We start from the raw sequence: 23597 nt of genomic DNA on the forward strand, positions 1-23597 counted from the left end.
ATTCCTCAGCTTGCGCTGCTTTTTATACTCTCGGTTACCTCGTTTGCCCGAAAATAATTGTATCTCATGCGTATTTATTTCCATCACACTGGCAATATAACGGCTTCTTGAAAGCATTCCGGAAACCTAATGATCGCTTTCCCTTCTTAGGTTCAACACACTAAACTTCGTATTGATGTATGAGATGGATTTATCGCAACAGGGAAGTTGAATTTGGGATTTTCACAGACTAGAAATGAGTGAGTTGAATCACAAACAGCATTCTATAGACTGGCTGACTTCGAAATTCAAGCTCACAAAGGCAAAAGCAAAATATTTAAACAAAAGTTTAGTTCTTGTTGTTCTGCAACAAACTTATTCAATAGTTTACGGGAAATGTTGATGAAAGATAGATATTACCTTTATCCTGAATGGCACATACGATTATACTTAGACACGAATCATTCACATGTCTCCCACTATGTTGGGCTCAGGTATGTGCCTGAAAGAGATTATCGTATCACTGTCACAATAAATATAAATCCACACAAAATAACGTGGGCACAGATGCTTTTCATAGTAAAATATGTCTGGTAAAACCTCCCACAAACTGTTGATCATTTCAGCTAAGCAGACAATTTACATTGGGCGCAAATATTTAAACATATTTTAGTTGGCTGAATTTATGCTTGTACATTCTAAAAGATTATGGATTCTAAATTATTTGCACGTTTACTTTTTATAGCCGTCCAAAAGTTAGATAATCTCTACAATTTCCCTTTTTACTTGTTGCATTTGGCGAATGCCCAATTTTCACTTTACATTATGAAAGTATTTTAAGTTTATTATTATTTTCATTATTTCTATCGAATTTTTGTGATGCTGACAAAATAGATTTTAAAGATTTTGCTACATACATAAGATGACAGACATTTGCACTAGGACGTCAGAATTGAATGGGATGACTGATGAATGATTTAGCACCTCAGTCATTTTTTTTTTCAAATTTCTTCAAGCTAAATTAAGATTTTCGAAAAGGTATTTTAAGAAATTGACGCGCCCATTCATCATTAATCCTTTCTCTTTATAAATAATTGCTTTGTACAGTAAACCTCGGTTAAGTCCCACACCTAAACATATTTTCTGTAAAGATAGTCGCTTGAGAATTTTTCAATTGTTATTTAATTTTTATTATAGTAAAAACCGCACCAAACCTCTTTATTAAATATCCGCCACTAGTTTGCTTGTAAGCAGGAATTTTTTTTACAGAAAACACGGTCATAGACCTCTCGACATACGCACGTAGGTCTTTGTGGTCTTGTACTGCTGCCAGTCCATCATTATTCTCATTTGCCTGCCGCATTACCGTAGATGATGCTAGTATTAATTTATTTTTAAATATCTAGCCTTTATTTTATTAGAGAAAACCCCAATGTTACTTAGCTCTTGCAGCGCGCCTATAATTATTCCACACAATTAGGAGGCATTTGTCTTTACACTTGTATAAAGTATGAATGTTGGAGATTTCCAGTTCAATACTCAGCTCCCGAGAGGCTAGCTGATGAAGAAGTGAAATTCAGAAACATGTCCTAGTAATCATCGCCGTTTGTAAACTTTGCAATTTTTCTCAAATATGAATAACAAAAAAAATTGTGTAAAGCAATATGAGCATGTCTCGCTAAATAAATACAGATATCTAGCTTTTATTTTTAAGAAAGATATGTACTTATATATTTAAGGTTACTTTTAGTTACCCAGAGGACATTTTTCGTTTATTTGTTCGAACATAAAACCCACAGCATTTGTTGTTGCTTTATCTGCATTTTTTGTAGAATAAGAAAAATCTAAATAAATCAATAGAACAAATCAATTGTGTAATGTTTTTTTATACAGAATCATATATTTTATTTCTAATTGCTGTTTTTATGTGCAGGTCTCTTTTTCGCTCATATTTGAAAGTTTGATTTGTAGAGATTCAGGCAAGCTTTGGACAATTTTGGTCGTAGTGTTTCTGTTTAGCTATATTTTATTAAAATAATTTGTTAAAAATAAACGATTGTGAGCACACAAAGAATTCTATTTGTACTATGGCACTATTGTGAATATTTGCACTGCATTACCGGCAGTTGCTACCCTACGCTAGATGGCAGCGCAAGATGTAAGTGGAACAGCTGATATTTGTTGATATTTGATAAGATACTCTTATATTTGTTGCGCAAGATGCGCACGGGCCCGGCTCGTTGTATTTAATATTTTATACGGGCAATTGAAAGGGTCTCTTATGCGCCTCTTGTGCTATGCCTTAAGCTGAGGACACATTGAGCGGAGCGACATGTAGCGGCGCGGCGTTTCACTTTTTTGCCTATTTGATCAACATTGCCGCTCATGGCCCCGCCGCGCAGGTCTGCTGCCGCTAAGTGTGAATTGCTTCATAAGAATACATGCAAATAATATTTCGCCAAATTTTAATTGGAAACTATGGAAACAACTCAATTTGACATGAATACGATACTCTTGTGAATTTCCCAGTAATATATTTTTTTTGTTTGTTTGTTTTTGGTGTGATCGTGTCGGCTGCTCACAGAATAATTAGAAAGTTCTGAAATAGTCCCCAATTTATCGCGAACAATGTTCAAAAAACATACCGCACATACTCCCTTAGTTAGCCTAAAAATAATTCAGAAATCAAGTCGAGTTATATAGTTAAATTGGTTTGCGAAGTCGTGCTGCAGATATTCCTAGCTGATGCCGAAATGGAATAGAAGAAATGTAAACGTTATCGTTAAACTGGCTCCAAATAACTCCAAATAGAGACTGAATAGATTCCGAAAATATCGTAAAAATTATGTATTATTCCACATCGGAAATATCTCTGAAAGTTAAACGTGATTGCTGACCTATGAAAGCATTTTGGCCTACACTGTGACAAAATATTAAAGTTAAGTCTAGCCCAGATACCCAAAGGAGCATTATTCTTGTCACCGGGTGCTACTTTATGCTGAGTAGGCAATTGAGAAATAAATTCTCCACGAACAAAGATATCAAAAAGCAATAATCGTCCTGATAGGTAGCGCGGAATCACGTATCTTGTTAAGGTAAGATGAGAATCCCCTTGCACAGAAGAAGAAAAATATTTTCCATAATAACAACACTCCTGAGCACTTTGTCGATGGCGAACACATCAACACGGTTCAACAAGTAAAAATTCAGTGTCTGCGCTCGCTCAGAAAGTATTAAATCGACATCCGCCGTTGGTAGTAGTAAAAAAGCGTCCCAGGCTTGTAATGGGCTAAGATACCCAGACTTACACACTGTTGTTGTTGCAGCGATAAATTATTCCCCGAAGGTTCTGACAGACAAATATCCGGCACTTTCCGATAACAAGCACGTTTGAGGTACAAGCCCGACCATCTCGGAAACAATTTGTTATGACCTCTTTGAGGTCCTAGGCTATCCCATACCAATTTATAAAAATTAACAGACGCAATAGGTTTTTTATGGCTAGCTTTGGTTTTGTGCAGGATTTTAAAGAGGTTTTTATCACTTACTCCCCCTCATCTCCTCGCTTCCTTCCCCTATCTGCGTATCTTTCTCCCTATAAAAATTTTCTTTCTCTACATATCATTATCTGTTCTCACCTCTCACTCTAGCTTACTCTATCTTTCTATCTTCATCTAATTCTGTTTCTTTATCTGTGCGTCTCTCTCTCTCCATCCGTCGATTTCACTTACTCACGTTTCTTCTATCCATATTTTTTAGCAATCTTAAAAGTATGCGGAATATTGTTGCAAGCGAACAAGAAAAAATCGTAATCGGAAAAAAATTACCTAAGTATTTATTAACCTGAACAAAAAGCTACCTATATACGCAGTCGCAATTATGTATGAAAATCTCCCCAGATATCTTGGAAATTTTAACAAAATTGGCAGAGTGTAGTAGGAATAGTTTTCTCAACATCCTGCACAACGATATATATATATGTATACATACAAAAAGTATGTTCTAAAAGATGTACGTGGCTTTAATCTGGTTTTTTTTGCATTAATATTTTTGTGACGCCAAGGTCAATTCCATACATACTTACCATTTAATATAATGAATGTTAGGTGGTGTGATATTCTCGCTGAACGCGTGTTTGAATGTTTGGTTCACAACGAACAAGCATCCAAACTTTTTTTTGTGAACATGTTATTTTTGCTCAAAAGTTTTGGCTACATTATGAAGGATTAAATTATTTTTTTGATGCAGAATAAACGTTTTTTCCTGTGTACTCTAAAATTTATCTGCCCTATAAACACAAATTTGTTCGCAAAAAATATTTTATCGGACGGATAAAGTTTACATGAGAAAACGGCCCTAAATATTTTAAAACTTAATTGAAAATGACAAATATTTCAATGGAGTGACTTATTTTTTATTTATAGTGTAACGAAATTTGGGAAATTCTGATAATTATGCACCTTCTGCTAACGTTCGAATCGCTGAGCTGTCGAATAAATAACTCCGATATTCAGTACTGCGAAATGATCTTTATTTAGACTACTTTGTGTGTAGTACTTCACAATTACACACACTTCACTGATTAGTTATTCCTCAGCTTGCACTGATTTTATACTCTCCGTTGCCTCGTTTACATATTTCTCCTAAGGTCTAGACTTTTCACGATTATGCCTTCTGAAACAGTTGTACCTTATACTTGGTTATTTAGCTATATGCGTGTGTATGTTTGGATAACAGATTTTGCTCTTACCCGATATGCACAAGTACAACTTTTTTCCAACCTTTGAGAAATATGTGGTTCTCAAATGGAAATCCAACTTTTACAACAATTGGAGATCGAATCGTTTTTTCCAAAGATTGTTTTCATTTGAGTGCTCTTGGAGGTCAATTTGAGATATTATTTAAAATTTTTTTACATGGTAACGCGTTTATTCATTTATGTGTGTGGCAATGCTGGCCAATCATCTGTCAAAAGATTGGATAGCACTGAAACTGAAAGTAGTGGTAAAAGTGAATTAATTGATATATTTCGGGGAAGTACCCAATTTTAATATGGTAAGTATTTAGTTAATTTAATATACATATGTGCAACTATTAAAATGCATAGAAGCAAGAAAATTAGAAGTGAGGTAAGGCAGGTAGTGGCTTGGCTGTCGGAGTGCTCGCCAACAATTGAAAGTTTGCCAATGGAGCCTTCCCCGTCAACTGCTGCATACAATCCTCCTTTGGAAAACTTTTCAAGTGAAGAAACTTCCTCGGAAAGCGATTCAGAAGAGATTGCTGATGATTTACCCAACTTAAATGATGAGTTAGCTAGTTGGGCAGTATAATTCAATATTATAAATGCAGCTGCCAATAGCTTTTTACAAATTTTCTACTATAAGAGCTTTATAATCTATTTTATTTATATATTCTATTCCACTGTATACTTCGTACTCTCTTTTTTCTCTAGGTTGTTGAACTCCAAACTATAGTTTGTGGCAATTCCATACGCTTCATAAAAATGGTGTGGCGAAAAGTGATGAGCGATGAAACTTCAGGCACTTCACTTGGAAGGGCACGTCCAACAAGAAAGCTATTAGAGTGCTCAGTATAACGGGAGCCCTGGAGAGTAACTATTACATGTCCATTTTTATTTTTATTTATAATTGAAATCTTTTTTATTTCAGAGGCTTACAATCAAAAATTTGCCAACTCTTCATATGAGGATTTTGAAAGGACTAATATGTCCTTCTTTCATCAAGCCAAAAATCGCCTGGTGAAAAAAAGGCAATACAGCAAGAAAGAGAATGCTACTGAAGTTAAATAAAATTAAGATATTGATTTATTGCATTAATTTGATGATTCTAAAATAATCATTAAAAATTTTTAACTAATTGTAATTCATTATTTAGATACTTACAAAATTTTAAAACTTTTTTGCATCAAAGCTGAGGTATTTTTGTTCGTGCTCAAAGCACCGAGAAACATAGAAAAATGTAAAAAAATTGGGGGTCAACTGGAGAAATTCTGATATAATTGAGGTTATGTACGCGAAAAACGGATTTTCCCCCACTTTTGAGATCTCGTGCAGAGTACAACAATTTTTGGTGATTTTGTTCTCCAATCAAATGATTTAGTACTACGTTGACCCTTCAATGCAAGATATAACGATCTTAATTACGAACTCTTTTCGTAAAGTTATGGCTATTTTAAGTTATGTTCTTTGACGAAGTTGTGTAAACAGTATATTTGATACTTGAAAAGTGCATTGAAATTTGATGCATAACTTAAAACATCCATAACTATTCGAACAGAGTAATTAAGATCGTAATATCTTGAATTGAAGGGTAAAAGTAGTATTAAATCATACGATTGGAGAAAGAAATCACCAAAAAATTGTGTACCCTGTAAAAGACCTCAAAAGTAGGGAAAACACCGTTTTTCGCGTACGTAACTTCAATTATCTCAGAATTTCTCCGGTTGACCACCCACTTTTTTACACTTTCTATGTTTCTCGATGCTTTGAGCATGAAAAAAAATATCTCAGCTTTGGTGAAAAGAATTTTTAAAATTTTGTAAGAATCTAATTAATTACTTACAATTACTTAACATTTTTAAATACTTTTAATTTATTTTTAAATATGTAAAATGAATTACTATTTATTTTAATTTATGTTTATTCTATTAAACTGAAACCAAATTTATATACAACGCTGTTATTTTTATTCAATTCGGATGGGAAATTTAATTCTAGAAGAGTTTTCTTTTTCATTTGAATCCAATTGGAGATTGATGTTGGAGTTCAAAATTATATCAAAGGATTTCTTAAGTGGAGAACTAAGATTATTTACGTATAAAAAATGTGCCGTTTTGTTTGAGAATGGGTTGGTTCTCCAATGGAGGTACAATGGATATTAAACATTGGAATTTGGAAGCCGAGTTGGATTTCAATTTGACCTCAAACCAATTTCCAACAAAAATGTTTATTGGGTAGCTGATGATAATATAGATGATAGCATAGTGATGTTTAAAATTGCCAATATTCGCCACAATAGCTTAGTTAACTACAATTATGTGATTTTGAGCACATTTTGCAAATTGCCACGCCCTTTTTACAAACTTCTTCATATTTCATTAAGTGTAGCCATTTCACATTGCTAAGCTTTAAAATGTTAATAACCATTTCCGAATCGGAACTTTCTGTGCATAGTTATTACATTAATTACGTATTTAACGAAATTTTATAAGATGCACAGATTTTGTGAATCTTGTGTTATTATTTTGCGACTCGGTAAAAGAATGCGCTGTACACATATGAATGTGATACTTTGCTAATTGATCATTATCAAATTTAGTGATTTACTTAGCTCATTAGCTTTGTTTGCCTTTAATTCGAAGTACACGCAATAAAAAATCTCACAAGTGCGCATATCAAATTTCTCATAACGCAAAATTATTTAACCCCACCAAAAACGCCGGGTCCGGATGATGCACAGCTTAAAAGCTCCGTCACATAAGCAGTTTTTCGTATAGATGCGTTTAACTCAATCTTATGCATTATGAGTGGATTGCACGTATTTTTATGGAGAACGATAGACTGAGCTACACTGGCGCCATCTGACATGAAGAAGTAGCGAAGTTTAAAATTTTGTTGCAAGCAAAGCATAAGAGGAAAAATTTAAAATTTGCTTTGGCTAAGGGTGCTAGCACGCTTTGCAAGTGGAATTATTTTTTCCACTCGTTGGTAACTTTTCCAACTTTTTTCACAGTTAAATACTGCAATATAACGAATGAATGCTGTATAGGGAGAATGTTTATAACAGTGCTTCGAGAACTGGAAGGGCAAGGCAAAATAAACATCAATTGCCAAGTCTGAAGTTCCTTCATATTTATAAACGCAACATCTTGAATGATTGTGGCGATGTTACTCGAATGCATAAGCTTGTGTTAAACGCATCTGTATGAAAAAATTCATTGTGTCGCGACCTTAAAGCAGTGTGGCGATGCCTTTTATGAACTTCCATCAACCATCAACTTTGCGCTGCTGCCAACGATTAAAGAAATGCTCATTAAACACGTTGATGGATGGAAATTAAAATGTTTTATCGGTGGCTGCGTGCGCCGCAAAAGAAGATTTAAAACGGCAGAATGAAATATTTTTAAAAATGTATTTGATAATTGCGAACACATTATCACATACTCAATTTTTTTTTAGTACACAATTATATATCGCATGCCGTTGACGCTTCAAAAGTGTTATGAATGCAATGCCATTTATTATATCTAAAGAAAAACCTCGGCGCCAATTTCAAATATGCAGCTATAATGTTGTGTCTGTCAGTTGCAACAACAAATAAGTAAGGAAGGCTAAGTTCGGGTGTAACCGAACCTTACATACTTAGCTGAGAGCTTTGGAGATAAAATAAGGGAAAATAACCATGTAGGAAAATGAACCAAGGGTAACCCTGGAATGTGTTTGTATGACATGGGTATCAAATGGAAGGTGTTAATGAGGGTTTTAAAAGGGAGTAGCCCTAAGTTGTATATGTGAAGGCGTTTTCGAGATATAGACCAAAATGTGGACCAGGGTGACCCAGAACATCATCTGTCGGGTACCGCTAATTTATTTATATATGTAATACCACGAACAGTATTCCTGCCATGATTCCAAAGGCTTTTGATTTCGCCCTGCAGAACTTTTTCATTTTCTTCTACTTAATGTTGTAGGTGTCACACCCATTTTACAAAGTTTTTTCTAAAGTTATATTTTGCGTCAAAAAACCAATCCAACCACCATTTTTATCCTTTTTTTCGTATTTTGTATAGAATTATGGCATTTTTTTTAATTTTTCGAAATTTTCGATATCGAAAAAGTGGGCCTAGTCATAGTCACATTTCGCCCATTTTTATTACCAAGATAAAGTGAGTTCAGATAAGTGCGTGAACTTCGTTTAGTAAAGATATATGAATTTTTGTTCAAGTTATCGTGCTAACGGCGGAGCGGAAGGACAGACGGTCGACTGTGTATAAAAGCTGGGCGTGGCTTCAACCGATTTCGCCCATTTTCACAGAATACAATTATCGTCATATAAGCTATGCCCTTACCAAATTTCAGAAGGGTTGGTATATTTTTTCCACAAATAAATGAAAAAGGGCGGAGCCACGCCCATTTTGAAAATTTCGTTTATATTTGTATTGTGTTGCACCATATCATTACTGGAGATGAATGTTGATATAATTTATTTATATACCGTAAAGATATTAAATTTTTTGTTAAAATTTGACTTACAATTTTTTTTTTAAGTGGGCGTGTTCTTCATATGATTTTGCTAATTTTTATTTAGCACATATATAGTAATAAGAGTAACGTTCCTGCCAAATTTCATCATGATATCCTCAACGACTGCCAAATTACAGCTTGCAAAACTTTTAAATTACCTTCTTTTCAAAGTGGGCGGCGCCACGCCCATTTTCCAAAATTTTACCAGTTTTCTATTCTGCATCACAAGGTCAACCCACCTACCAAGTTTTATCGCTTTATCTGTCTTTGGTAATGAATTATTGCACTTTTTCGGTTTTTCGAAATTTTCGATATCGAAAAAGTAGGCGTGGTTATAGTCCGATATCGTTCATTTTAAATAGCGATCTGAAATGAGTGCTCAGGAACTTACATACCAAATTTCATCAAGATACCTCAAAATTTACTCAAGTTATCGTGTTAACGGACGGACGGGCCGAAGGACATGGCTCAATCAAATTTTTTTTCGATCCTGATGATTTTGATATATGGAAGTCTATATCTATCTCGATTCCTTTATACCTGTACAACCAACCGTTATCCAATCAAACTTAATATACTCTGTGAGCTCTGCTCAACTGAGTATAAAAATTATAAGATGAAAATAAGAGGGATGCAATGAAGCAGAATGTTTGTGACAAAGATGCGGGTACATGGACCTGCGGCGCCACATCAATCAACAAAATAATTAAATATATGAATACAAATGTATTACATGTGGCAATAAGTCAACATTAGCGTTTTGTTGTTTTAGCTGGGTCCGTTGCTGTTTATTTGTGTGAGGGTGTGATAATTGCAATAATATGTAATTTGTTGCACATTGAACTTGAGAGTTTAAGACCGTAATTCTTAGGAATTTCAAAAAAGCGACATTGAACTATTTTATCTATTAAGATCAGGAAATGTTATGTTATGGTGTTGTTGTTGTTATGTTGTGTTATCTTATGTTATCCCAACCACCTTGTTCTAAATTTAATCATGTTGCGGTAAGTCATAATTTATGCATATATCGGTATCTGATTTGGTACATTAAGTTACGTTATACGGTTTTTGTTAATGCTAAATTTTTCTTTTTTAGGTTACGTTATATTAACAAACTTTTTAATGTTATGATGTGTTTTGTGACGGTACGCTGTACATTTGCGAGATAGGTTATCGGTTATATTGCTTTATTTTATGTTCTTTATCTTCTTCTTATTGTAGCGAAAAATAGACTTCACCAAGAATTAGGGGGGTTTCATCGATGTTGATGGACCTTTGCTGGATATTCATCCGGTACGTACCCGAATGATTTTATGATTTGGTATATAATATTTGTTATGATACGTCATAGACATCGTGTGTTATGTCATATTATGAAAATATGTTTTCACTTTATTAATCGACCTTGGCAACTGAACTAAGGCGATCGTCCTAGTTTAAAAATGCATTCATACTTTTGATTGTAAGAAATGTCATACATATTTTATAGCTCTCAGAAGCTCTTGACCGTTTACATGTGCCTACTTAATGTGTATGCATATTTTTAGTTCAATTAGCGTATTTGCTTTTATGTGAAGATAATTTTTTTTTAATTTGCATTAAAGGCCAATTCTATTTCGCTCTGCTGTTTCTATAAAATTTATTTGATATATTCATATTTATTTCAATTGGAAGATTCGGCTTGGTGCCAATTGCAAATTATGAGAAAGAAAAAAGTTTTATATAAAAAAGCAATGTTGGGTGTGTGGTAGTAAAATAATATAGGATTTAACCGGATTTTTGGGCGTATTACTAAAAATTTCAATAAATCATAAAGTTGTAGTGAACAAATTTTGAAAATATCTTTAAATATAGAAAAATTATTACATACTTAAAATTTCATTAGAAATGTGAAAGTTCAGCAAGTTACCTTTTTACTAAAAATACTAGTTTGGCGCGATATAGAATCGGGGAGACAAAGATTGATATTGCTTTCCCGAGCTTTGAACCTAGGGCCTGGTAGGCGACCACGCTACCACTACACCATTTTGGGATCTGGAAGACTTGGCTTCCCCTGAGCACCAACATCAATTGGTAAGAGGTTCGCTTGATGTGATCGGACCCCAGTAGCAAGCTTGAATAAATATTTTTATGTACTCGAAGGTTTGTGGGCGATTTTTACATTATCTTAGTTGTAGCAATCCTATTTTGTGAAGCGTTCTGATAGTCGAGGTACATATGCTACTGATTGAAATATTATAGGTTGTTTCGGCGTGTTGGATGTTTATAGATTTCGATTTTCTTATAATTCTTTGTTTGATATTTTATGGAAAATCATTATTCTTTAATAAAGCGGTTCCTACGATTCGTCCTGACGATGTTGGTTTCTGACACCACCTTAACTTAAGATGGTTCTCTTCTTTATTTAACATTGCATCTAAATAAGCTGATTTTTGGTCTTCTTCTTACTCTATTGTAAATTTCATACATCTATGAAACGAATATAACGCATTGAGAGTGCCTTGTTACTTACAAACGAAAGGACAGTATAAAACTTCTCGTGACGGTGTACGGTGGCGAATATTAACATTTCGGTACATTATTATGCTGCTAGTAAATGAATGCAGCCACACACATGCACATGTAAACAGCGCAGATAATATTTCATATACGTATGTACATGTAGTCAGCAGCTAAGAGCAGAAGTTATTACTCGCACATACACACGCGTATAACTAGAGGACAAACGAGAATATGAGATACAAAAAGGAGAAATAAATAAGCAGCTATTCGAGAAGGCTCTTCCCGAAAAGCTTAGACCATAGGAGAAATAAGCGAACAAGGCAAAATCAGCGCGAACTGAGTAACCCAGCGGGTCAGGGGGTTAGAATATACCCGCGGTAGGTATGCCTGTGGTAAGAGGCGACTAAAATACCGGATTGGCCTGAAGGTTTAATGTGGCCATATAAATCGTTCCCGAGATGGTCGGGCCAGCTCCTTAATGATGCTGTGTTACCGGAGCGTACCGGATCTGTAAACGGCAAAGGACCATCACATCGATCACTCCCTAAACCTTCGGGGAGCAACCGTATCGCTACAACAACAACAACAACAACAAGCGCGAACTGAGGAATCATGAATCAGTTTGACTTTAACACGCTTTTAGTGAAAAACGCGAGTATTGTAATTGTGAAGTACTACTACAACTGTATAGTTGTAAATACTGGTCGCCAAAAACAAAAACTTAAACCTACAAGTTTGAAAAATATAAAAAAGATTTGAAAAATTCCAAAAAAAGAGAATTGCATACACTTCCGCTTTTAAAATGAAACCATAAACTTTAGAAATCTAAAAATTTTAACATGCAGGCACTTTTAGTTTTAAAACAAAACAAAAAAGTGTAAAAAGTAAAACTTATAGCAATTGTGGTTTAAAAATAAAACCAAAAGGTTAAAAAATTAAAAACAATCTAATTATAGACACTTTTGATTTTAAATCAGACCAAATCGGACCACAAATACGATTTTTTTGAATATCTCGATCCTTCCACCACCTGGCGGCGAATTTTTTTACAGGCCGTTTTCCATTCATGTATGTATTATGTGTTCCAAATATGAGCTAAATCGGACCACAAATACGATTTTTTGAAATATCTCGTTCCTTGCGCCACCTAGCGCCGATTTTTTTATATGTCGCTTTCTATTCATATATGTATTATGTGTTCCAAATATGGACCAAATCGGACCACAAATACGATTTTTTTGAATATCTCGATCCTTGCGCCACCTAGCGGCGATTTTTTTACATGTCGCTTTCTATTCATATATGTATTATATGTTCCAAATATGAAAAAAATTGGACCACAAATACGATTTTTAGGAATATTTAGATCCATGCGCCACCTATCGGCGTTTTTTCTTATTATTGCACTGTCATCGGGTTCTGAACTATATTCCAGGTTACAAGCTTGTAGCATATCGGGAAGTTACTTAAATTTCAATTACAAAATTAGTGCCAGCCAGACAGCCTGTCAAGTCAAGCTAAATAAAACCGTTTGAAAATGGAACATTTTTGTAGTGTCGTGTGGTTCCAGTAGTGATCTTACATGTATTTTGAAATATCTGCCTTCAGTTGGGCTATTAGTTCTTGTGATAGTTTGGAAAACCGTGTCTGATGCTATAAGTCCTTAAAAAGAAATTCGATTACATATTTGATTCGATTCGATTTACGTAAACTTACTAAGCGCTACCTACGTTCTCTTTTCATATGTGGTCTTTAGAAATTAGTTTTTGATTATCTTCAACCTTCTTCTTTCCTTCATAAATGAAACCATAAAACCATATTCATATTGCAAATTTATATGATGTCGCATGACCGTATTCGTATGCTTCTATAAGAAACCGCCAGCCATCTACAAAATTTTGCAAAACAGCCGTCATACTATATATTTCGAAATTTCCAAATGTCAAGAAGTTTTACTCTACATGCTCATCAGTCTTGAACACTTCACATGAACTACATATAACAATAACATGAACAATGGCAGTATTTACGTAAAGAATTCTAAATAACTATATACCGGTTCAATATTCATTTATGTATGTATTTGCATTTTTTTGTCACATTTAATTTCATGTTTTTTACTTCAAATCGAAAATTTATTGCCCGCTTAAAATGTAATTTGAGCTCACATGCGTAGAGCTTAGTGACAATATCACACACGGTGGGTTCCACTCGTACGTGCCAGAAACGTTTTGAGTTGTCTCATAAATTAACTGTAAAGTATGAGCGTAGTTTTTTTTTTGTTTCTTAGCATACCAACAACAATCTCTCATTACTAGAGATGGGAAAATGGTAAATACCCAAATGGTTAGTACACGGTAAATTGGATATATATTGTAAACATGGGTAACTACCCAAATATATACCCAAAAAAGGGTAAAAACAATCTTTTAGAAAATATGACAAACAAGCACCTAAAATCAGCCCAAAATGTATCAGAATTGTCCTATATTGGTGGGTAGATATCCATTGCACTTTCGGTTGAATTAGTTTTAATCTATAATCCAGCATTTTTCAAAAGTCCTTGCCCAATAATGCATGCCGTTGCCGTTAATTTACTCAGCAAACATTTTAAGTCAGAAAGGAGTCACAAAAAATATCTACCTAAATCGTTTATAGTCGTTATGAGCTCATTTGGGAGGCCGGAATGAATGTATTTCCCTCCTTGCAATGGTAGTTCCATATGAGCCTATTAAAAATTTCATTTGAAACTCAACAAGAGCCCGATATGAATTTTAACAAGCATTTATATACATAGCTCATATTTAGCCTCTACTGGAACTCTTTCTGATATTATTTATAACTGCAATGAACTCTTATTATATGACAATTATTTCGCCTATTTATTAGGCGTTGATTGGAGGCATATAGGGTTCTATACACCAGGACAAAGCGCGGTCACATTAAGATCAGAAATGACATCACCTAACATTTGTTATGACTCCAGTTTGATGAAATTATGAACAAACGAAAAATACTGAAATTAGTCATATATGTAATACTCTTATATTGCTAATAGAAAATCCAGACAATGTGTTTTGAATTTGAAATTAAAACAAGACAGCCTATAAAATGTTTCTGATTGTAGCAGCATAAGTGTGACACGAAACATTTTAAATTTAGGTACATTCGATTATTGAATACAAAAACAAAAACATTTTAACAGCAATATTTCGGCACTCTGATGTTTTTGAATGTACCTACCCTTTTGTAGCAATATAGGATTATTTTATTTTATTTATTTATATTACATATATGAAATTAGTAAACTAGGCAGCTCCGAAAAAAAAAATTCAGAAAATTTTCTAAGACAATTTATTTATTTAATTCAATTAATACTAATTCCATTTCTATATTATTTTATTCTCCGCTTCGGTTACCTAAAAAAAAAAAATAAATAAATGTAAGGCGCGATAACCTCCGAAGAGATCTAAGGCCGAGCTTCTCTTCCAATTTGCGTCGTGCTCCTCTTGCTTTTCCCTACAAATTGGCCGGACGGGACCTACATGTTTTATGCCGACTCCGAACGGCATCTGCAAGGCAGATGAGTTTTCACTGAGAGCTTTTCATGGCAGAAATACAATCGGAGCGTTTGCCAGACACTGCCGAGGGGCGACCCCGCTTAGAAAAATTTTCTTCTAATTGAAAAATCTTATTTCTAAAATTGTGATGTTGCTTTGCCCGGGAGTTGAACCCAGGGCATACGGTGTGATAGGCGGAGCACGCTACCATCACACCACGGTGGCCGCCGTTACACGGAGGCCGTCGGTTACCTACATAGGTGTAAAAAATTCTTCATAATGGCTCTGAAATAGTGTCGGTATAGAACTCAAAATTCGCAGTATTTGAGGCCAATAAGGCCCATAAATGATATCGAAAAGAGGCCTGTATAAGATGCATATTAGCGGCAATATATTAGCTGCTCAGTAACCTGCTTGGAGTCATATCATAATAACTTCAGGATCCTAAATGATTTCTTAATGTGTGCAACGTTCCAAAATTTGGACTCCTTGCTGGGTTGTTTGTTTAAAATCAAAACAAACATTTTTTAATTTTAAATTACATATAAATCAAGGCGAACCCATGCCAGGTGGTGGCAAACCGAATTCAACCGATTCGCCGTGCAGAAGAATGTCAAGTCAAACGAAAAATGTTCATTGATTTCGATTGGAGTACAAGGCGTTGTATGGCAAATAATCAAGAAGAAGCAATCAGCTGTTGGGAAAACAACACCTGGTACTGAATTCCCTGCGTATAAATTTAATTGCTGAATTTTAATTTCAAGCAACCTTGATTCAAATGATTTTTAAATAACCAAACAGATACCCAGTACAATCACATCTCTATTCATTACACATAACATTGACAAGCATCCAATCTCTTTCGATTACTCTCAATTTCCGCGCAAATATTGGCGATCATTCGCCAGAGAGGATGAAGTCGCTTGTTTGTACCATCGCCCTGACCGTCTTACCTACACAGTATCATCATGGACGTTTGGTGACCAGCGAAGCGTTTAAAAATTCACAAAAGTTCATCAATGTTTTTTATGTGCACGAAATTAATTTTGCGTAGTAGCTCTTTGTCACCCTTTTGGCTTACAGAAGCAGCACTAGCGATTTCGGTGGCTTGGTTACAAATAGCAAAAGTGTTTTCGTAGAATTAAATCAAGAATTTAAAGTACAAATTAAACTTCCTTAACCCTAACGCCATAGTCGCAACCATACCCATATTCATAACCATCTCCAATGTAATCGATTAATGGTGCCTTCAACATTTCATAAAAATGAAGTAAACGCAAAAAATTACAAACATATTCCACAATAAAATAAGTCTCTTAGTCATAACGTATCCAAAACAACGAATAAAATATACAAAAATTATTAAATTAACCAACTCAAATATTTTTAGGTTATGGATATGGCGAGAGACCAAAAACCAATTGGTTGGCTATGGTATGGTTATGGCGTTAGCGTTATGGTATGGCACCATTAATCGATTACATTGGTTTCCATAAGGTAAGTTCGATCAGCTGTTTTATATGGTTATGGCTTTATGGTTATAAGTCACCATTAATTCAGCTGGAGACATTGGTGCTTATGGGGATAATGAATCTATGAGTTTAAGGCTTTCAGGTGTTTACTTTAATTCATTTTGTAAATGCTTACTACACTAAGACAGTTTTAATTCATTTGCATGTTATCTACTAAAAGTAAGGAAATATAGTTATTTAATAAAGGTATAATTTTAATGTGAATATTTGGTGTCGATTTTAAATGCGCGTGCCGGCGTTTCGATGACGAGATGATATGAGAATGTTGATTGAAAACTTTTTCTTCTTTTTGCCAAGTGCACTTGTATTTCGTTTTGTTTCGTTCTTTCGCTTTTGCTGGGTTACCAGCGTAGTTCGATTGTTTAGGTTGCCACAGAGGTCCCCCCAGACTTTACGTCCTGAAACGGACGGGAAGTCTTATTTTGCGACCGCGGCTATTAGTAGGCGTTTCATTTGTGGTGATCGTCGATGAGTTGGTCGCTTGGGTGGAATTCTGAGCGATTGGAATCGTTTGAGATGGGATGTCTGGTTTATCTGATGATGGTGTTACTGCAGCTCCTTGGGTTGAGCTTTGTGGTGTTATGACTGTCGGCGATTGCGTATGTTGTTGTTGTACTTCCATAAATGCGGGTTTTAATCTATCTATAGATATATTTACTCGATTGTGATTTATTTCGACGTTAAAATACTTTGGGTGTTTAGAAATTACGAGGTACGGGCCATCGTACGGCGGTTGGAATGCTGGTCTGGTTTTGTCGTTGCGCACGAATACATGAGTTGCGTCGGCTAATTTGCTGAATACAAAAGCTTTCGTAACGTCGTGATTTGCCGTTTGACTTGGGCGTACCTTCTGCATTATATCTGTGAGTTGTCTAGCGAAATCTGATTGCGGTATGTGGTTGTCGCTGTCATTGAAAAACTGACCTGGTAACCGTAGATTAGTGCCGTAAACGAGTTGCGCAGCTGTGGTTCTGATGTCAGGTTTAAATGCGGAGCGAAGGCCTAGTAACAATATAGGCAGATGATCAACCCAATCATTTCGTTCGATACACGTAATTGCAGTTTTGAGGGTTCGATGCCATCGTTCGATGATTCCGTTCGCCTGTGGATGATATGCTGTTGTACGCAGATGTGTTATGCCTAGCATGCGTGACAGCTCCTTGAAGAGTTGGGACTCGAACTGCCTTCCTTGGTCGGTAGTGATGCGGGTTGGTATGCCAAATCGTGAGAACCAAATGTTGACTAGTTTTTTGGCTACTGTTTCTGCGCATATGTCGTGAATCGGTATTGCCTCAGGCCAGCGAGTGTACCTGTCAATGATCGTGAGGCAGTACTGGTAATCTTTAGATGGCGGTAATGGACCTATTATGTCCACATTAATGTGCTCAAACCTGGTTGATGGTAACGGTATTGGCTGTAACGGAGATCGGACGTGTTTGCTAACCTTAGATCGTTGGCAGCTGAGGCATCGTTGAACTATGTTCGCTATTTCCTTTCCCATGTTCGGCCAGACGAAGCGTGCCTTGATGAGCTTGGTGGTTGCTCGAACACCACCGTGCGATATACCATGCATCTTGTCGACGATATTCCTACGGAATGATTTTGGTATGAATGGACGTACCTCTGCCGTGGAGACATCGCAGCAGATTTTATATTTCGTGCCTGGTAAGCGTATCCATTTCAATTGGAGGGAAGTATTACCTTCTATTAGCGTTTTTAATTCCGGACATTTCTTTTGTTGTTCGGCGATATGATTAAAGTCGATTGTTATTGGCTCGATTGCTTCTATACGCGACAGTGCGTCGGCGGTTGTATTTTCAATGCCAGAAACGTGAACGATGGTCGTGGTAAATTGCCCTATAAAATCTAGTTGTCGCAGCTGCCGTGGTGACGCCTTTTCCGGCTTTTGCTTAAATGCGTAAACGAGTGGTTTATGGTCGGTTCGTATCTCGAAAGGTCTCCCCTCTAAAAAGCAACGAAAGTGCTTTATGGCCATATATATTGCGAGCAACTCCCTGTCGTAGGTGCTATACCTCCGTTGGGTATCGGTCAACTTTTTGCTATAAAATGCCAGTGGCTGGAGATTATTGTTGACGATTTGGTGGAGCGCAGCACCAATAGCAGTATCGCTGGCGTCTGTGCACAGCGATATTTTAGCGTTTGTCGCCGGGTGAACGAGGAGGGTTGCGTTTGCCAATTGCTTCTTGCACTCATTAAAATGGTTCGTGGTTTCGTCATTGAATTTAATAGGAGTGTTATCATTTTTTCGGTTCCCCGGAATTAAAGTGATTAAAGGTATTTGATGACGTACTGCATTGGGAACGAAACGGCGGTAAAAGTTGATCATCGCCAAGAATCGCCGTAGTTCTTTGGCAACTTTGGGGAGTGGAAAATTTGTGATGGCTTGCACTTTTTCAGGCAATGGTTTAATGCCTTCCGCTGTGACAACGTGCCCGAGAAAATCTATCTGATTTTGCATGAATTTGCATTTTTTGAGGTTAATAGTCAAGTGGAATTGCCGTAAACGTTCAAAAACTTGTCGCAATTGGATTTTATGTTCGTCAACGCTTTCTGAAGCGATGCACACGTCATCGATGTAAACAAAAACAAATTCCAGTCCTCGAAAAACAGCATGCATGAACCGTTGGAATGTTTGTGCAGCATTGCACAGACCAAATGTCATGTGCGTAAACTCAAATAGCCCGAATGGCGTGGTTATTGCCGTTTTCGGGATGTCGCTGGGCTCGATTGGAATTTGGTGATAAGCGCGGTTTAGGTCAATTTTGCTGAAAACCCGTTTTTTGTATAGGAAGTGTGTGAAGTCTTGTATATGTGGCAGTGGATAACGATCCGGTACTGTTTGGGCGTTGAGGGCGCGATAGTCGCCACATGGTCGCCACTCGCCACTTGCCTTCTTTACCATGTGTAGTGGGGAAGCGTACGAACTTTTAGACGGGCGACAAATTCCGAGTCCGGTTAAGTATTCAAACTCGTCTTTTGCCGCTTTGAGTTTGTCTGGGGCGAGTCGTCTAGGTCGGGCAAAAACAGGTGGACCCTTTGTTTCAATGCAGTGAGTTACACCCGTTTGAGTTTTGGAAGGAGCTGGTGCGTTCATGTCGGTGATTTCACCAAACTCACCGAGCAGATGTGCGATTTCGTTGGGAATTTGGCACTCGTTGATTGTTGGCTGTTCGAGGCTACATACGCGCGGTGGGTTCGTTTGTAATGCCTTGTCGATAAGTATGGAGCTCGCGATGTCTACTATGAGGTTGAAATGACGAAGGAAATCGACGCCGATAATAGCGTACCTCGTTTCTGCGATGACGAAGTCCCACGTAAATGTTCGTGTGAGACCTAAGTCGAGTGTTCGTTGTGTTACACCATATGTTTTGATGGGTGTGCCATTAGCTGCGAAGAGTGGGCTGCCTTTAAAATTTGACAAACGGCATGCCCGGGTTGGGGGAATCACAGAAACCTCTGCTCCGGTGTCGATTAGGAACAGTTGCTTCGATTTCCTATCGGGTATAAAAAAACGTTTAGATTTGATGAATTCTGAAAACTTTACCTCTAATTCGCATTGGGACCGATGGTTTGATGATTTTATTTTGCCGCAACCGTCGAAAATGCCCGTTGCGGCCGTGCTCAGTTTTTTGTTGCCTTTGTAGCTTTCGATGAAAAATCGCAAGGACTGCGACACTTACGAGCTTGCGTTCCGTATTGGCGATGATACCAACAAGTCGGAGATTGTTCCACCTTTGCCGTGCCGTACGGTGTATTAGTGCGTTTAGCTGTGCTTCGTGAACGTTCACGTGGTCGACTGCGACTGTTGAGTGTTAACTGATTTAGCTTGCTGTTGATGCTGTCAAGTATGGCTTCTTGCTTTTCCGCTCGTCTTTCTAGCTCGGACGCACGATTGGATGATGTTTCGACAGCGTTGATGGCGCATCCCCTAGCTGGTGGTGATGCGTTCGAGTCTCGGCTTAGTGCATCTAGTACTGAGTCTGCGATGATTGCGAGTTGATGCAATGGCGTGCTGGGTTGTGCCTGTAGCATGCCGGCGATAACGGCGCGTGCTGATTCAGGTAGCTGTTTGAGCCAGTATTGCTGGATAACTGACTCGTCTTTAGTGGCATTCGTTCGTTGCATTTGGCTCAGCAAATGGCTTGGTTTACTGTCGCCAAGTTGTATGCCGGTTAACTTATCGAGTCGGGCCATAGCAGAATCGCTGAATTTCTCGATTATGGCTTTTTTAAGCGTAGCATAAGGGGCTGTTGTGGGTGGGCAGCGCACTAAATCAAAAACTTGGTCTAAAATGAAGTCGTCAGCATGTGCTATAATAGCTGTGTACTTATCCTTTTCCTTACGTACGCCAAAACCATGGAGTTCAAACCACGCGTCGATTTTAATAAACCATGACTCTATGTTGTATTTGGAATTAAGCTTGGGAAACGGTAACTTCCCAAATACCGCATTTATTTGCGGTCTATCGGCGTTTTCGTCGTTAGCACCGCCGTTGGCGCCGACGTTGCTGCCGCCTCCTGCAGCCGCTGCGGCTTTTGCTGCTTCGTCATCGCTCATTTTGCCAGAGGTCGAAAGTGTCGTTGAGAACCGTTGTGATTTATGCCGTTATGGTCACGTTGTAGTACCTACGCCTTTCTGCTGTGGGTCCAAATGCCGGTTCGCCCACCGTACAATCTCAGTTGAATCGTCGTTTGCTTTAAGATTCACTATCACCGCGTTTTTATTTCGGGGTTACCACTTTATGGGGATAATGAATCTATGAGTTTAAGGCTTTCAGGTGTTTACTTTAATTCATTTTGTAAATGCTTACTACACTAAGACAGTTTTAATTCATTTGCATGTTATCTACTAAAAGTAAGGAAATATAGTTATTTAATAAAGGTATAATTTTAATGTGAATATTTGGTGTCGATTTTAAATGCGCGTGCCGGCGTTTCGATGACGAGATGATATGAGAATGTTGATTGAAAACTTTTACTTCTTTTTGCCAAGTGCACTTGTATTTCGTTTTGTTTCGTTCTTTCGCTTTTGCTGGGTTACCAGCGTAGTTCGATTGTTTAGGTTGCCACAGTGCTTTATCGGTAATCGTATCGGTAACCTTTTAACAGCTAATTCGACCAACCTTATGAGAATCAATGCAATCGATTATTGGTGCCGCTAAGGTCGTAACCGTATCGTATCCAACCAATTGGGTTTTGGTTTACCGACGTAACGATAAACAGCTGATTACGTTAGGGATACGGATACAGCGATACGACATACGGCACCAATGACTCCGGCTTTCGCCCTTAAATCTAGGGCACACGTTTAGTCCGTTGCTGACCAGTGGCATATTTAGTACTGCTTCGACTTTGCTCAGACCCAAAATGGTTTAGGTCGTTATTGTCATTTAATGATATACTAACTATGGCACAGCTTGAGAGATCAACTCTCCAAACTCCAAAATCAATCCGCCAGCGGGTTAGGGGACTTAGAATATACCCGCGGCAGGCATGCCTGTCTTAAGAGGCGACTAAAATATCAAACTGATTCAAGGGGTTGTATAGCGCAAGCCTTTCAAGGTGTTGCCAGCTCAAAATATTGCTTCTCCAACCCAAATGTCAACCGTGTCAAATCCTGTTACTTTAACAGGCGAGGCTCTGGCGATCCCAAGTTCCTCTAGGGGTGGGAGGGCGGTATGGCCTTGAATGTTTCATGTCGTCATACTAAATCTGTCCCGAGATGGTCGGGCTGGTGTGCTAATGGGGCTTGTTACAGGAATGTACCGCATCTGCATCCGGCAAATGACCATCAACATCGATAACACTCACCAAGGCCTTCGGGGAGTGTCTTACCACTACAACAACAACAACTGCACAGAAGGGATACTGCACCTGTTCAGCTATTTTAACTATATTTATACATGTGGTGCCCTCAATTTAAATTAAAGGCAGCAGATTTTGCAATAATACTAAATCCCAATACATAACCCATTGTCACATACTCCAATATCTTTAACGGCGACCACGGAACTTATTTTGAATCAAAATTTGGCGTGTTTGTTGCAAAAAATGGTGATGTATTTATCTTTTATATTGGAAAGTGTATTTCGGTTCAAAAAAAAAAAAATAATAATGGTGCAGAGATAAGCTCGACATCCCAGGAACACTTAAAACATTGCTCTTACCCTGAGCTTACATCAAGAGATATTCATCGGTTAAAGTTAAGGCTTAGTTATGATCTGAAATACGTGCTATAGTCTGGTAACATAGCCTTGTAGGGGCTCCTGTGCAGATGTCTGCTCGAAGCTTGATGTGGCATCTGCACTTTTGGTTTATTTATTAGCGATAAAGGTACTCGCTGATGGTTTCATGCGTTCATAGCCTTTGACCGGATATAGATCCGACACGTTTCGGAACCAACACCGTTAAGGTACTACCCTTGCCACCTCAGAAACCATATGCTATGACCACATTGAATCTTCTAGATCATCACACCCTGTAATATTTTTATCATTCTCTTGTATTATATTTTGGAGTGCATTGACCGTTACGAACGCGCTTCATTGGTTTTGTCCATAATTTTGGCGCATCGCATACATTTTTGGCAGCATTTTGGAAGCTTATACAAGCCTACCAAATACGTGTGCGGGTATGTATTTATATGTCAATTTATGCCCATTTTGAATTTCACGCACATTTTGTCTTTCCGCAATGAGACATCGCAGGAGACGCACCCATTCAGTGGTGGCTCAATACGGCA

General features: G+C 37.3%; 1 protein-coding gene across 4 annotated transcripts in view; it reads left to right on the forward strand.

Moving 5' to 3' along the window:
• The window catches only part of AdamTS-A (ADAM metallopeptidase with thrombospondin type 1 motif A), a 358159-nt gene that overhangs the window by 143649 nt on the left and 190913 nt on the right, over positions 1-23597 (forward strand). The gene's annotated exons all lie outside the window — the stretch shown is intronic.

This window comes from Eurosta solidaginis, chromosome 1, assembly GCF_040869045.1.
Source record: "Eurosta solidaginis isolate ZX-2024a chromosome 1, ASM4086904v1, whole genome shotgun sequence".
Taxonomy (NCBI): Eukaryota; Metazoa; Arthropoda; class Insecta; order Diptera; family Tephritidae; genus Eurosta; species Eurosta solidaginis.